Raw genomic sequence first — 18288 nt, 5'->3', positions numbered from 1 at the left:
GACCAGAGAAAGCCCACCATGTGTTTCAAGTTGTGAGTGGTTGGCTGAGGTGTGTCCGGGTATGTGTCAGGGGGAGAGAAATGGCCCTGTTCCGCTTAGGCAGATCACACATGGTAATGACCTTGGCTTCTGATTTTCTCTATTGCATGGATATTTGAAAAGTCAACTGTGTTGTGGTTTACTCCCACGTGGGCCCTGTGAAACCATAACCAACACGAAGGGTCAGGGAGAAGACAGAGATAGAAAGCACCACATATACACACACTCAAATCCCATCACAAAGAAACTTGCCTGTAAACTGCTTTATTACTTGAAAACATTACAACACTAAACGTAAAAAGAATGCTAGCCCAACTATGGTGTGTGGAGATATTTTGGATTTAATGGTCTCTTTTTTTTTGAGGTTGAGAGAGAGCAAGAACATGAAGTAACAGGATTTGCTTCATAGTCCAAAAGCAAATCTATTTAGAGCAAAACCATAATTATACATGCAGCTTTTCATGTGGGATGGCAGCAACAAATCAACATGCTACTTCTGAAGACCCACATCCACAAGGATTTGATTCAAAGAACCACCTTCATTAGCACAGACCATCACTAGCTGGTCACAGATGTAGGTAAGGCTGAAAAACCCCATCTCTGTGTCTCTGAAAACTGTAAACCACCCTGGCAGTTGCCTAATTTCCCTGAGAGTAGAGGTTTCACCTGGCACTTGGACCTGAGAGAGGCCTCACAGTGGGCAATTAGCCTGTTGGGTAGGCGATGCACTTTGTACCTCTCTGTTACTACGTCGTCCTCCAACAGGTTCAGAACAGAGGAGCTTTCCACGTCAATGGCTTTTACCACGAAGATCTTAAAGCAAAACTTCTTAACCCATTCATTCCTATTATTTCTCAATGATTGATAGCTGGGAAAAAGTCTAACTCTTATAAGTCTGTAAGGAAATTATAGCTTCATGGAATGTACAGAAGGAGGTATGCTAAATTCTCAAACAGAAATTCTTTTTTTAAAGGGAGAAAGAAGGAATAAGAATCACACTAAATGTGGCAATAAATTATAGCTACATAGCTGGTGGTTATAAGTATCTCAGTTTTTTTTTTTTTTTTAGTTTAAAAGATTCACGCTCTCAGCATCACCCTCCAAGATTGCATAAAAGAGCACCAATGGACACAGAACTTACTGGATCTCAAATCTACTTTAAAAGCACAACGCCAACATCTTTGCTTTTTCCTGTGGGAGTCCCTGGGCAACTAGAAAGGCAGTATGGAATGGAAATTGAGAATACAGGCTTTGGACCCAGAATACTTGGTTCAAACACAGGCAAACCTGAGCACTCAAGAAGTGGCAACTATTTGTGATGATGATGATGATGATGGTGGTGGCGGTGGTGATGACTGCGACAAAAATGAGGAAGATGGAGAAGATGATTTGGTGATCAAAGGTCAGGGGAGCCTTGGCTATGGACTGACTTCTGCCACGTTCCTGATAAATACTTAAGCAATAATACAGAACAGGAATGTTTTATTCCCTTCTATCTCTATCCCTTCCAAGCTGAATAAAAAAGCAATTTATCATTTTTTTAAAATCTTCCCAACATTAGATTGATGCCAATTAAGTGTCAGTCCTGTTGTTGTTACATGCCATCAAGTCGGCTCTGACTCCTGGTGACCCTACAAATGAGAGATGTCTACAATGTCCTGTCTTCAACAACCCCACTCAGCTCCTGTAGACTCATGCCTATGGCTTCCTTTATGGAGTCAATCCATCTCATACTTGGTCTTCCTCTTTTCCTGCTCTCTTCTACCTTTCCCAGCATTACTGTCTTTTCCAAAGAATCCTGCCTTCTCTTGATGTGCCCAGAAAAGGAGAAAGAGCACGTACAGATGGACACAGAGGTCTGGAGGCAAAGAGAAACATAAAGATGTAAAGTGGGGTCCTGGCATAGGGGTCACGGCAAAAGTTAATTCGATCTCCGAGGAACAAGAGAGCCTTAGTCAATAGAAATAACAGAAGAGAATGAGGTGGGAAGCTAGATGATAGATGCATTCATACATCAACAGTAATCTCATCTGGGAACAGTTTTTGGTTTATGTATTTATTAATTATATTCTGCCTTTAAAAAAAGATTTTATGGTGCTGGGGAAAAATAAGAATACAAAGTTATTATTCAAAACGTATCCCACAGGAACCATATGTGAAAAGTGAGCTTCTTAGCGGCCAATATGAACAGAGAACGCAATCTTTTCCAGATTTTGGAATTATTCAGAAAACATGGAGCTATTCTTAATACTGAAGCAAAAGGCAGAGATGTCCCCCGGGTCCTCACAGTACAAACACTCTGAAACGGTGAGCAATAGCTTTACCATGACGTTTTGTGACTATGGTATGATAGCAAGAGTAAGAAAGTTATTTGGGAAATAAACTTTGGAATAATCACCTAAAAGATTCCCGCTCTTGAGCATAAATGCATATGGATACATTGTCTCATATAAATCACAAACAATTGGCTATTTCACATCACATTGCACATCTCATACTGCACATCTCACTTCAGCCTTGCGGCACAATTATCAATAAAAGAAATGTCTTATTTTTCAAAACTTTTTATTGTTCATATCCTTGGCTGTTTTCAGACAATAATTAACACATGGTTAGTATCACCCTCGGGGGGGCAGCACCTTACACTTCAAAGAAGCCTCAGCGAAAGAACAGATGGTACATTAGACCTCATGCAGCAGCACAAATTAATGATCATTCAAAGAGGCACATGGAGCTGCTACTTGAGAAGGAATTTTCCCTTCGCATACTGAAGGGGAATCTGGCGGTGTTTCCTTTGTCCCCAGCCGACTTCTCACTGAAATGTTTCCACTTTGCACCCTTTGGGTTCAGTTGTTCAACCGGTTACAATTAGTTAGATTAGTAACTGGTTGAACAACTGTAACCAAAGAGTACAGATTGACATGTTGAGGTGTACTAGAGAGAGGTTCGCTAGTGCTGGTCAGCAGAGCGCTGTCCTCTTCAATGTTAGCATGAATGACGAAGCGAGACACGCACATGCCGGAGAAATTCATTAAACATTGATTCAGCATCTAGCATTTGCCTGAGATTGTGACAGGGACCGAGGATACTGGGAAAACTTCAGTTATATGTTCCTGACGTCAAGCTGGGAAAAAGTGAAAGAGAGAGAGAGACAGAGACTATTCTCAAACAGGAAATTTAACACTTGGCCTCTAGCTAGAAAAATTCAAATACAGAAAAATATTTCAATGACTATAGAGAAGTAACCCCTACAATTCACAAATTTCCCACTAGAATGAACATTCAATCATTGTCAACACTATGGAACACATATCTGGGAATTTACCTTATTTAGTCAAACTAACACCATATTATATAGGTGACAAGTTAACAAGTCTTATTTATCACCACAAAGAAGAAAACATGAAAGCCCTGCTTCATGAATCTGAAAGCAAAGGACTGTCATCTCCCCAAGGCCTAGACCACTCCCTGATATTAATTTGGATATTTTGTAAAACTCATTTTTTCTAGCACCAAATGTTCATTTAATGTAATTAATATACCACGCTTAATGGGACCCTGACGGTTTGTAGTAGTTAATCCATTTCCCTATCATCTAATACTTCTGCTAAGGACAGACTTCTGTACCAGGGCACACCTAGGTCATTTCGTCATCTGAATTTTGTGGATTCTTTTTCAGTTCTCCAGCATTGACTGAGATCTTAAAAAGTTGCCAGCACTGTGCTTGGAAATGGATAAAAACTAGAGAGAACACAGTTGAGTTCCAGATGAATCCACTAATCAGTTGGGTCGCTTTGCTACAACTCATAAACCCAGCGAGATTAACCAGTGAGTATTTTCTGCTGTTCAAGAAATTAATTTTTTTTTCCATTTTAGTATGCATCAGCAATGAACTTTCACACAAAGACCGTGTGGCGTCCATGAACAAGGCATTCAGTGAGGTCCAATTCTGGGCTTGGATAATATCCCTCAGGTTTTAGACGAAGTGACAATGCAGACATAAAAGGATCATAATCCAACTTACACGCAAGGTGAAAAAAATGGAACTATGGGACCAGGATACTTCAAAATATTTTCTTTGAAATATATGTCTTCCCGTTAGATTTATTTTAATTTTCCAAAACTCTGTAAAACTTAATACTCCAAAGACAGATATTAGTCAAAGCTGTTTAAAATCATGTTTCCCTTATTTACAAAAGGCAGTTTCTACAAGACAACTATCAAGAATAAACACACAAAAAATGGAAACTTTTCCATTTCCAGCAATTTGCCAGAGTAAATCAGCTGTATATTGAACACAGCTGTTTCTGTGAAAGATTTTTTTCTTTTTTTGGAATTTAATATTGACTGTGCTCTTGTGGCATGGATATAGTAAATGAAAGATTGTTCTTGGCTTGATAAGAGAGACCAGAAACAATTGCTCCCACAGGTCTTCCCCTGCCTTAGTAACCAAACTCTTATCTGAGGCCTCCTAGGTAAGAGGCTATCATTTGTTATGTCAATAACACACAAACAAAATGTTCCAGGACTTTTCTTGCCACTTTCCTTAAACTGTGGAAGACACAGACCCAGCCCCAAGGCAGTTCCAAAGATAAAGTTGGAAGTAAGACGGCAAGCCTCAAACATAAACACAGGAAAGGGCCTCTTATTCCCTACACTTCTCACTTTTCAACCATTGAAAGCTGTTTCTCCCTGAATTCAACTCTGTAAAAACAGAAACCAGGACAATTTTCCAAGGCCATGGTACATAGATATTCTTCTGCACTTAGTTTTTTGTTTAATAACAATACTAATAAAATTAGATGCTTTTAGCACCGTATTTAATAAATTAAAAAGACTTCCTGCTAATTTGCCCAGAGTCCATCTGGGTAACTAATTTTAATAGAGACATTTTATCCAACACATAACTTTGTGCCAGGGAGAGTACACAACGCTCAACATACATTATAGTATTTATTCCTCTCAACAGTTTGGCAGGATAATGCTTGGCATAGCAATCCAGTGATCACTTCTTATTTTGAGCCCTACTTCGTTTTTGGGATCAAATATACAAGATGGTGGATTATAGCACAATGTTAAAAGTCAGTCCTCTGGAGCTGGATGGTCTATATTAGAATCCCAGCTGCAAGAAGATGGGCAAGTGGCAAAATGAAGATAGTACTACCAAGCTCATCGTATAATTCTAGGAATTAAATCTGATGTACACTTGCTTGATCCATCTCTAGACCTGTACCTCGACCTCTGGTACCCTTCCAAAGTTATTTGATGTTTTTAAATCTGCAGAAATGAAATACAGACTCTGACATCCACAAAGACATCATTGCCTTGGAGGTTAGCCCAGTGGATTGTCAGGTTCTATTTACTTAGTTACGGATAATGTTCTTCACCCAAGCTAATCCCTTTACAAAAGTTCTTTTCTCTTCTTTTTCCTGAAGTTTCTCTCAGAGCCGGGTAAGGTGTGGCCAGTGAGGATTTCATGATTGTTTGTGTCCCAGTTGGTTTGGGTACTTTAGCCCAGGAAGTGAATGGGTTGGATGCAGGGGCCAATGACAATCCTTTCAGCCACTGGCTTAAGGCTAACTAATCTGGCAAAGGCCCAGCTTCTTGAGCAAAACTAGGAATTCAAAAATAAACGGCTAGCCTATCAGAAATAATGAGATTGAACCAAAGGGCAGAAGTAATGGAAGCCTGACATTCTATGCTCGAATTATAAGATCTCTCCTCTAGGAGAGAAGGTAAACATAGCTCTACCTGACCTGGGTTTTTCTCTCAGTGTGGCTTACAGAGGTCACAGGGAGTTTACCATGTTGCTTACAAGCGATGCTTCATGGTTTAGGAAGAAATGAGTTCCAGAATACATCATTTCCCTACAAGACACGACCCACATTTATAGATATTTTCAACATAGTAGAGCTAGAGGTGGGGATAGAAAGAGCAAAAAATTGTACCAAAGGAGAGAGAGGTCCTTTTTCTAGCTCTTTCTCCTTAAACACATGTATATACATATTTGATAAAATAATGGCTCTTAACAAATATTATAGAGCAGTTTTGTCAAAACTGAAGTGAAGAAGAGAGTATACATATCAGTGATGCTCAATTGTTTTTGACTATGGACAATACAAAACAAATTGGATCAATCATAACGAGAAACTTCAAATGAAACCAGTAATACAAACACAGCATCCAGCAGAGTTTTGCAGCAAGACAGCAGGAACTCACTGCATGAAGTCACACCTCAACTTTGTTAGAGGACTTCTTCTCTAATCTTTGAAGAAAGTTTCGTTATGATTAGTAGCAACATATTTTGCAACCTGTACATCCTCTTAGCTATACATGAGAGGGGGCATAACCAGAGATTGGGATATAAATATCTTCAGCTAAAAACAACATAGTTCATGTGCAGAGACAGCAAATGGTAAAACAATGGGTTACTTTTACACCTCTTCTGTGAATTAATTCTTTAATTCAAAAAATATTTATTGAGTTGCTGTTCATCTAGGCACTGGGGGGAAATGGAGATAAGAAGATATAGCCCTTGTTTCAAGGAGCTTCCAGTCCTGCGGAAACTCACCCATAAGTTGGGCATTCCCAGTTGCTGGTCTAGTTGCTGAGCTCAGCAAATTCTGGCCCTCAGGCCAAATCAAGCCCTAGCCTGTTTTTGAAGTAAGAGTTTATAGAAATACAGTCATGCTCATTAGTTCACATATTGCCTTGGGCTGCTCTCATGCTATGATGAGAGATTTGAGTAGCTGTGACAGAATCTTTATGGCCCCCAAAGCCTAAAATATTCACTAATTTGGCCCTTTATAAAAAAAGTTGGCCAACCTAAGGTTTCATGAATAATAGAGTTTATCAATTTAAATCAGACCTTATGTTTTCAAAATAGGAGTAATCACATGATTATGATCACTCAGACTGAGACTCAGTGAAAAACACAAAATGTTGGACATGCAACCAACATGGATTGTTCCATAAATGATAAAATATAAATTAATTTATAAATTATAAAATATAGTTATGCAATAAATCTATTGAGGAACAGAGATGCTTTATATATGCTCCTATAAAAAGATATCCAGGAGAATTTGTGTAAAAAATCCCAAGGTACACATAGTATTTATACCATGTTCTTATTTATGTAAAAAAAAGGGGGGAAGTTTACTTACACATACATGTTTTTATATCCATTGACTATTTCTAGAAAGTTACATAAAAATTGGTACAATCTTATTCCTAAACAGGGACCTATCTCTTGGCGCTATTAGAAAATTTTATCATGTTGTTATATAGCATGAAATAATGTCTCAAAGTATTTCAGTATAAATAGTGTAGTGTGTAAGTGTGTGTGAGTGCGTGTGTGTGAAACCAAGAGGCAGAAACAGAGAAAGACAGAGAGAGAGTTTTATTCTTCATTTTAGGGGCATTCTTTGACATCTGAAGAATCTTAGTATGGGGTCCACACTTAAACATGCCTATTCACAAGAGCATCAACTATTGCTATCTTGAGCTATAACTAAAAGATTTGTTAATTCACATAATGGATTTTAAAATTCATTTTCACAAGTGAATTGAGTGGTGTCCAAGAAATATGCTTTGATTCAAAATTGTACCTTTATCATTGATGAACATGGATGTAGGAATCTAAATGGTGTCTTAAGCTGGGTATCCAAGTGGGTCTTGTGTCCTGTCACCTTAAGTGAAATCTGTCACCTAATTCTGACTGGAGAGGTAGCTGGACTTGCCTCAAGAACAGTGTCACATCAGCCTGGCATGAATCTCCATGTAAGACACTTTACAGAATGTCTAAGTGGCAGAGAGCTGGGACTCTCTGGAACTCATGAGAACGGGCTGTCTGACAGTTCGTGTCTCCACGATAGCAAAAGCTTGTGGATAAATCACAATTCTGTCTGAAATTTGCTTTTGCTCTTGCATTATACCGATGGCTTGGTTGTGGAGGGGAGACCTATGTACCTATCCTCTTCTAATTCAATGTAGACTATGATATTTACCAAAAAGAACCTGATAACTATGAAGGGTCAAATTGGCCGTTTCAATTCACAATGACTAATTTAAAAGTAAGTGGTTAATCTTGATATAAGAGGTATTACCTAAGGCTCAAGTAATGAATGTTCCAGTTACTTCCACTTAGGACATAAAAGTCACCCTGACCAAAGGCAATGGCCTTGGCTCAAAAGTATTCATTTTTCACCTAACACTTTCATTTTAAATCAAGAATATCCCCAAATATATTTTCAGCAACACTAATGCTAAGTCTTACCTAGTGTTGAGAAGCTGTGAATTTGGTGGTAGAATCATAACATTTTAGACTTGAAACATGCTTTAAAGATAATCTATTTCATCTGTCCACCCAACTCATCATTTTATACATGAGGAAGTGGAAGCCCATGAAAGCGAAGGAACTTACCTACAACGACCCAGCTAGAAACTGAACCAGGATCCGAGCCTTTAACTCCTAACCTTGTCCCCCAAGAAAATTAATGTCAAAGAAACAAGGAAAGGTGTTTAACACTTCCAGCTAAGCACAAAATTCCTAGGAACTCTATTCCATAAACAGAAAATCTAAACTCTTCGCAAGAATGGCACTTCTTTTGCTGTAAGACATTCTTTGAAGATCCCCCACAGCTGAAAGCCTAACACTGATTCCTGGGTAGTTTGACGAAAACAGAGTTGTCTGAAAAAAAAAACCTAACATTCCAAGGAAGAATACGGAATTTGAGAGAGGAAAAGGGCTAGTGGTGCCAAGCGCCCTCTCCTTTGCTGAGAAGTTTCCAGATAGCAAGAAACACAGCAGGGAGTAAAAAGAAATGGAAATTACAGATGAAGTTGCTCTTCAGGCACAAAGTTGGTTTCTGACAGCTCTTGTTGAAAAACCTGGGAGCAGCTGACAGAAGCATTAGTCCAGAGGCGGCCCTGGGGCGCGAGTGCTCAGGGCTCTCTTCGCAGTGTAAATATTGCAACTTCCTCTTATCCTTCTCTGACGGAGGGGGAGGAGGAGGACCTAGGAGAGCAGAAGACTGAGAGGCAGCTTCTAATTGAATTGCTCAGAGGTAGGCAGAAAACAGCAGAGTTAGCTTGGATCCCAACTACTGTTTTTCAAAAATCAAGGCAGTAATAACCAGGAGCAGAAGGAAAATACAAATTCCAAGCCTCAGTTACTTTAGACAGAGCTCTGCAGGAGACCACCTCAGGTAAATCTCGGGGAGGCAGGTGGCGGAGGGTGTCGGAGGGTCCTCCAAGCAATTGCAGTAGGTTTACCCATCCCTTCTGTGGGCACAGCATGGCAGTGAGTGCTTTGGGGACTTTTAGGTGAAAGAGAAGATGTGCTTTCTTTCCTTGGGAGCTTCTGGTTCTGGACGGGCAGGGTGAAGACGTGCAAGTGAACACATCACAAGTATATAAACAATTACACAACTAAGCAGGGCTATGCTGGCTCAGGACAGAGGGAAGTAGGAAGAATCCAAGTTGGGAGCTTGAGAGAAGGATGAGGCAAGAACAATTTCATGGAGGAGTCAGCTGGGTGTTCCAGCTGTGAGGGGACTTGGTTTAGCTGAAAAGTGCAGGGCAGGCTATACTTAGCATGGGAGGCAGGAAAGTAGGGAAACTTCCATTTAAAATACTATAGAAGAACCAACAAAGACCTTTGATGCCTCCATTTCTGTAGAGAACTCACTCTTTATCCAAAATGAAATGTGAGGATTCTTCCAAAGGACAGAGCTCTAGAATTCTGCACATAATAACTCAATAAGAATATCTATTACACCCTAATCTATCAAAGTCTCATTAATAATATAATTATACTTATTCTCATAACAGGGAAAAGGAAAGGCTAATCTGAAGTAACAAAAGATAACATTTAAGTTAATTTCAATATTAAAAATGAAGTAATAAGACCTAGTCTAATTATATATTTCACCAATATCAGCCCTGTTATAGTAAATCCTATAAGTCATATCCTGATAAACTTTTATGGGGAAAAATATTCCATTTGTGTAGTTCTAATGCTGTTTTTGAGATAAAGCAAAATTTCTCATCAATATCTCTATTCAGACTATTTTGATATTTAAAAGTCACATATCCTACTTTCAGTTATCTTGTAAAGCAACGGGTTAACCAATAGCTGCCCACTATGGAGCACTGACAGCCCCCAGCACATGGTAAAGATTTTACATGGTTTCATAATTGGTAATAATAATAGCCTAATAAGGTACCATAAACCTATGCATATTTTACAGACCAGGAAACTGAGACGTAGAAAGTTGAAGTGATTTGCCCCCACTCACAGCAAATAAGGGGCAGAGACTCTAAGTCAGAATGTTTTAACAATTTGTCTATTGCCTCTCAGAGAGTTCTCGAGTCTCTAATAGGAATTACAGATGAAAAGATCCACAGTTCCACCCTGCTAGTCCTCTGCAGAAAGTATGAAATGTCTCTCACATTGAGTCTTTTCTATGGGTGTCTTACCAATTTTCATACGTCTTAATGGAATTCTTAGGAACTACATTTGGAAAGTTTTCCGCATTCTGACAGACCATACTCCCAGGAAATTTTTCTTGATAAGAAATCTTTATTTTGCCCCAGGAATTTTCATAATTGCTCTCAGTATCACCCTTTAAATCTCTCTCCCCTGAAGCATTTATCATCTTTTAAAAACAAAGTAACTCATATGTCCATTCATCTATTTACCCAGGCTGTAAATACTCTTCTGTTGCATAATCTTTCAATTCTTTCATCATACTTTATTTTGCTCTCTCCACTCCCTTCAAATTGTCCGCATATTTTTTTTTCCACTAATTGAGCTGCTGTGGTCAAGGCTCCATGTAAAAGCTGGTTGGGAATCACAATCAGAATGGATCCTTAATCACTTGTTACAACCTACTCACATTTTCTAGTTTTTTATCTAATACAAGCTCTGTTCTCACGCCTTCATCACTGTAAATGCTGAATTACTCCAGGGATTTGTAATTGACAGCATATTATTCATACACTATATATCTCCCTTCTTTTGTATATCATGAATACATTAGTTCTTGTTGTTATCTCAACCAGGGGGACAGTTGAGGGAAATGTTTATAAAGCTTACATAATGTTGAAGTTTTATTTGTTAGCAATTCTCATGAAATTTTTTTTGGATAAGGCAGAGGAAACAGCCAAACAAGAGCAAGGATTATTTGTGGATTTTACTTATGCAGGCACTCTTTCTTTAGCTCTCATATTTGACTGTAATTTCCTTTGTCAGTTATATTATCAAAATCAAGTACATTTCCTTTAGGCATTTTTCAAAATTTTCCCCAGTGACTTAGAATTTGACTTCTGATACTTGGACCTGCTTTAACAACGTTCAGATGGCAGAGAAATGACACTTATTTCTACAGCTTTTGGGTATAAACTGCTATCAGATGGCTAAAATAACATCAAACTAAGTTATCCTGGGGGAAGCCATAACAATTCCTCATTATCTCCAGCTCTATTTCCACCATAGTCATTCTCTTCCCATAGTCCCACAATCTTTTTCTCTCTTTATGGTCTAAATGATCTCATTCTATCTGTCTGACTTTCTCAATATCTTTATTAGTCTTCATATATCAGAGAACTGCATTAATACAAATAGACAAATAGTTAACTTTTATATATGTAAGTTTTTTAATGAAAATTCAGTTTTTTATGTTGTTTATTAAAACTCCATTATTGTCGTCAAGGATTTAGAACAGGATTATTGGCCTACTGAATTCATCCTGTCCAAAAAGTACTGATAAAAACTGATACACATTCTGTCCAGTGAGCTTTAAGCTACTTAAAAAAATACAAATGAACTATGATTTATTTGCTATATGGTTGTTAACAGAGTAAGTTTAACTCTCAAAGAACTGTACATAAAATTAATTTCACAATTACTGAAACTAGAAGATTGAGGTTCTGAGCAAGGGCCTAAGATTTATGCTCCAGGTATAATAAAATTAGGGGACAAGACTTTTATTTTCAGAGACGTGTTATTCATAATCTATATTTGAAGTCATAATTATTATAGATAAATAAACAAGGATGATAATTGTTTAAAGAGTTTTTGAGTGAACAGCTCAGTATTTATATTTTACTATACACTGTGGAGTATTTATTGGTTAAAGTTATTTATTATCTATGCATTTAAATTGCAGCCGATTTGGCATAGAATTGTCCTTCTGCATTTAGTCCTTTTGTGACATAAGCATATGTTTTAGGAACAAATAATGAAGTTATAACAACACTATTCAAATTAGATGCAAGAACTCAGAAAACAACGGTTAATGAACATTTGAGAAGATACACAACTTTGCTAGCAGTAAGGAAAAAAGTAAATAATTAAAACAATAATGGCAAATATCTCATCTAACAGAGCAAAAATTTCTACATCTGATAAAATCAAGCTGAAACAATGCAATAAACAGATAACTCATACACTGACGGACCAGAGAGGAAATTTACAGCCATTTTGGAGAGTATCTGAGCATTGTCTGGGGAATCAGCACCCTATTTACTCTAAGACCCAGCAATTCTGCTTCTGGTCATGTACCTCAAAGAAACTCTCCAAACGCTTGGTGTTAATCACAGCATTTAGTCATTCATTTATTAATTTCACAAATATTCACTGAGTGCATAGCTCAGTGTGCTTGGGATTATGTGGGACTGAAGCAGATAATTCTCCCAGCCTTCATTGGTATCTTCCAGGGCACTGCTTTTAACACCAAAAAGTTTAAACTGATCTAAATAACCAAAACGACAAATAAAGTAGTGTACGGTCTTCGAATGGAGAAAAAAACTACTGTTGCAGAATGCTACTTGTATGATATGTAATTTGTGTAAAATTTAAAACCATATAAAATAACATATATTATTTTTGGTGGGTGCCTGTATATATGTGTGTAAAAGCAACATAAAACTGAAGAGGTAGTATATACACTAATTGCATGTTGCTGGTTGACTGCATATGGGAAATGGGATCAGGATGCAAAATAAAGAGGATTTCAATTTTATATATAATTTTTTAAAATATAAAGTAAATATGACAAGCTAAATTCGATTCTAATTCATCTGCATCTGTGCCTATTATACTAACCTTTGAAGTTATGTTTTTAATATTTTTAAAAGCTGTCCATTGTATCCATAAAATTATTTTTTATTTGTATGTAACCATGTTTTTATAAATGATTATAAGAGGAATTTGTCAAAACACTGGTTCTACCAATAATATGACCTAATTAGTTTATTACAGGGTGACTGAAAGCTTACAATATAAACAAAGCATAATGAACCAAGATAGGATGAATTTATAACTCCCAAGTGATTATTACACAATCAAATCAACTAAACAGCAATTAGTAATACATAATAGTATTTTCTTTATCTTTCTTTTTTTAAAAGAAGCTACATGATGACAAAGGAGTTGCTGTAAAGGGCACAGAGAAAAAGACTCATTAGGTGTCTGCCAGGCACCCCTGCTTCACGAAGCATCTAACATCCCTTCAAGCCATGGAAATAGAAGCACGTGTTAAAGGTTCAGCTTTAGCCCTGCCTATAAGTTTATTGAATTAACATGGTAGACCACAATTAGATGATCATTTACCCAGATTTTAACAAACTTCTATAAAAGAGGAGTTTGTTCCTACATAGAACATACTGACTAGGCTGTGTGACCTTGGGAAAGGTCCTTAAACTTTCTGTGCCTCAAATTCCTCATCTGTAAAATGTGGATATTAATAGTAGCTAACTAAAAGTGTTTCCCGTTATTTGCTGTATCCAGCACTTATATTATACTTTCTATGTGTCCATATACTGACACAAAATTAGTGCAGTTTGTAAAATAAGTAAGCAAGCTGATACAGAAACCCTTTTCATGGTGTTTGTCCCCACATATCAAAATAACCCCAACCTGATTTGCTTTTATCAAAATCTTGAATTTGATCACAACTCATTCTGTCATGTAAAGCGCATCAGAATCCACTTACATCCAAATTTTTATGTAATCTTAGAATAGATCTGAGGAGTAATTATTTAAAATATAAATGTCTCGCTGTCTTCAGTATGTCATTAGAATCTAGGAAAAATTATTTGATTTGGCAATTCCAAGTCTTCACTCTTTATGCAAAATACGAAACTCTAATAATAAACAAAAGGTCATTTATTCAAACACAATATAACCCAAAACTGTGTGCCTCCTAAGCACATCCCAGAAACTACATGGATCACAAGTAGGTTGCCACTCTAATTCTGGACTCGTTCCTGCGCCCGTTTTCTGAAAGACTGTCATGGAGTCAAGCGTACTATCATTAGGCACTGATAAAAAATTTAGCACTGGAAGAGAGCATGAGAAGAGCTCCTCTTTCTTAGGGACAAAATCCTTTCATCTCTGTCCTCATTAAGCTCACTGCCAAGCACAAATGATGTGTGTTTGCTCCCCGCCTTCATTGTCACCCAGCTGAATCCCATTGATTGATCCCCATAGATCTCCTCACTTTGCTGCCCTCCCTGCATCAAGCCTTCTTTCACTTGGTGACCTTCAGTGCATCTCAATCAGCACGGCCTTCACCTGGAAGAAGCGCCCACTGTCTGGTAGAGGATGTCGCATATTCTCACTCACGGAGCAGCATCACCTGGAGATGCACGCATTTTCCCTGCTTCAGCAACCTGTTACTCCAGCGAAGAGCTGAGCTGCTGCAGGCTCCCATGTAAATTATCATCTCAAATTATGACTCACTGTCACCCCATCATTATTTTTTACAAATACCATTGCTTTGTAAAGAATATAACAATTGAATTCCACGTGCAAGATGAAGACACAGCCATGATTCTAGAATGACACCTAACATTTCTAAAGTAATAATAATAAATGTAATCCTTTCAGAAAAATAAAGTGTACATGAAAAATTTACATATGCAAGTTAACTGTGGAAAATTATTAGGATGGCTATTCAACATCCTGGATTATATCAAATTGAGGATAGCTCTTCAGCTGTGTGAGGGTTTCCTTATGGTATTTAAGGCATCTGATAGTTGCAATGATTAAGCATTCTAGTTTGTTTCCATTCCAGCTAGCACTGACAATCCCTTGACAAAAGTCACAGCAACAATAACAACTAGTAATAATAGCCAATAATATAGCCCTTCCTCTACAATAGCACTTTGTTCTAAGCACTTTACATTCAAGGACTTATTCAATCCTCCAATAACCCTACTTTCACCATCTCCATTTTGCAATTGAATAAACTGAGGCAAATTCTCAGTTACTGTTTCTAAATCAGGGGCGTTATAACTTCAGTGTGCATAAAAGTCTTCTGAGGACCTTGTAAAAAAAATGTAAATTTTATGACCATCCTCACACCCTAGCCTGCTTCAGGACAGTTGGTTAGGGGTAGACAGCCACAAATTTAGTGTTACAAGTTTCATTCTCAAGTGGTCTGATTACAGAGCTTGGCAAACACCGCTCCAGGTTACACTCTGCCCAAAGACACGCCTATTGACCTCCACTGCCTCTCTGGTGATGTGAGGGTTCTTAGGTTTGTGTTTCTGGACATTCTATTTCCATTCATTTCAGAGTAAGAATATATATTTTGATCGCAATGAACTTGATTCTCTATCTCCATCTAAAATTTAATCAAAACAAACTAATTGACATGTTTACACTTTAATTAAGTCAGCTTGAATCAAAACCATAGCACTGTCTTAGAGAAGTTACTTTTCTCTTTTCACAACAAACCTGCCACAGGCTGGTGAAAACGTTCCTTAATTTTTAAAACATCCTGAAAGGGAAATTCTCCAGAATCTTTCCTTAAATAGATGTCTGCTTAAGTAAGGATGACAACTCTCAAAGCCATATCTGAGAAATTTAGAAATTCCTGAAGAATGCTCAGCCATATCATCATTCAAAATCACATAAAATAACACTCAGGAACACAGTCTGCTTTCTTCGGGACCCTCATACGAGGAAGATTCTTTGACTTCCACAGCTGAACTATCAACTTAGAGTAACACCCACATTGTAAGAATAGAGGCTGTTAGAAAGATCTTGAGATCATTCTTGACTAAACAAAACATTTCATTTTCTTATTTCCACAAAGATACAGAATGATTTTATACCCGGAAAAGAGAAAGAAACTATTGTTTTCTTCATCCATGGCTACATTCTCCCTGGCTTCAAGATAGATTGCAAATGTCTTCAAATTCTAGTAGTTTAAATGGTGTAAAGATAATTACATAGAGGCATATTCATCTGACTTTGTGGGTAAAATGGTTTTTGAAAAATGTTCTGAGATGTTTTTGAAAGGAGTTTAAATTGCAGTACGTGAAAGGCCCCTGCTCTCCGTCCTCTTGTTTCTGGTCTCACTGGGGAAGCTATGGGGAAGGAGTTCATACTGAACAGGAGCATTACTGAATGGGCTACTTTTTGAATTGCGTCATGGACCAGAATGCATCTCTGCCCCCAAACAATGGGATCTTTCTATATATGTAGTCCCTGATGTGGTGGTAAATATTTATGTTTAGGAATGGGCTCTCCAGGGGAAAAAGCCCTGATTTGTAGAGTTTGGCAATTTCCACGGTATAAATACCACTACTCTACCTGATTTTAAGCTCCCAATGTGATGCCACCAGACATGGAGTTGGCAAGAGATGCGCAGAATCACTTCCTTATACAGTATTTCCACCACACAAATACATCAACTTAACTTCAAGATCATAGGTAATAGTAAAATGTGGTAAAATAATTAGAAAGTAATGAGTTTTGAGTATAGACTACCTTTGCTTTTCATATAATTTATTTAATCATAGGTAGATATAATAATGGCTGTGCTTAACAATGGGCTCTCAAAATTCTGGAAAATGTAAGAATTAGCTCTCATGAGCTGATACTACTTGGCTCCGGCCTATCATTTCAAACCTTAAGCACACCTTCCACATCCTGATTCATTTTTACACATAGCCATTTATGACTGAAATTTCTAATTTATATAAAGTTTATTTAGGTATTTAAATAAGATTTAAGTAGAAAACATCACCCCGTGAATACAAACAGTTTAATTAATACGATTCAATGTCTATATAGTTTTACAAACACTATACAATTTCAGTGTTCAGAGAGACATTAGAGATCATCCGATCCAACCGCCTCTATGACTTGCCGTGAAGACAACTGAGGGTACCATCCCGACTCATTCTCCTGCTCCAAAATGACCACTTCACGCAAGGAGTTACATTCAATTCAAAGCTCCTCCGACTACGCCTCAAGGACATCCATTATTCTACCCTGCCAACTCTATTTTTTCCCACAGCTCCTGCATCCAGCATACCAAATCAGTGGTCCTCGCATCATTTCTGTAAATACCATGTCTATTCTCCCTTCTAAAGCTGTTTCCTCAGCTCTGTCACACATTCACTCATCTGCATTTTTCAGTTTTTGTGTTTTTTTAAGAGAATGGTGGACTATTTACATGCTTCTTACAAATGCTTGTTTCAACCACAGAATCATTAGACTCGAGCAATAGAGTCTAGCAATCTGATTTTTAAACAAGGAGCTCAGGTGATTATAAGATATCTAAAGTTTCAAGATGCTGTGATTTACTGAGTAGTAACTAAATGTTAAGGTGAGATTAAGAGAACACTAAATGCAAGACCTGGTAGTTTAGTGACAGAAAACCGAAAACAGTTATAACTCAGTGCATTAAGTCTTACAAAATAATAGTGTTCAGGATCAGCATTAAAAGGAAAATGATGAGACAAGCCATAGGCTGGGAGAAAACCTTTGCAAAAGGCACATCTGATGAAGGACTGTTGTCCAAAGTACACAATGAAATCTTAAAACTCAACAATTAGAAAACCAACAACCTGATTAAAAAATGAGCCAAAGACCTTAACAGATACCTCACCAGAGAAGATATATAGATGGCAAATAAGCATACGAAAAAATGCTCCACATCATATGGCATTAGGGAAACGCAAATTAAAAATGAGATAACCACTACATACCTATTAAAAATGCCCAAAATCCAGAATACTGATAACAACAAACACTGGTGAGGTTGCGGAACAACAGCTACTCTCATCCATTGGTGACGAGAATGCAAAATGGTATAGCCACTTTGAAGACAGTTTGGCAGTTTCTTACAGAACATACCTTACCATACGCTTCAGCAATGATGCTCCTTAATATTTACCCAGAGGAGCTGAAAACTATGTCCACACAAAAACCTACACACAGATGTT

General features: G+C 37.6%; 1 protein-coding gene and 1 non-coding gene across 23 annotated transcripts in view; both read right to left on the bottom strand.

Annotated features, from left to right (window-relative positions):
* The window catches only part of PDE4D (phosphodiesterase 4D), a 1371041-nt gene that overhangs the window by 613731 nt on the left and 739022 nt on the right, over window positions 1-18288 (bottom strand).
* On the bottom strand, window positions 2879-2946 carry MIR582 (microRNA mir-582). The gene has a single exon (NR_032980.1). It is a non-coding gene; the product is annotated as a microRNA mir-582 (primary transcript).

This window comes from Equus caballus, chromosome 21 (genome assembly GCF_041296265.1).
Source record: "Equus caballus isolate H_3958 breed thoroughbred chromosome 21, TB-T2T, whole genome shotgun sequence".
Taxonomy (NCBI): Eukaryota; Metazoa; Chordata; class Mammalia; order Perissodactyla; family Equidae; genus Equus; species Equus caballus.
The sequence above is the reverse complement of the archived record's forward strand: the minus strand, read 5'-3'. Positions and strand labels throughout refer to the sequence as shown.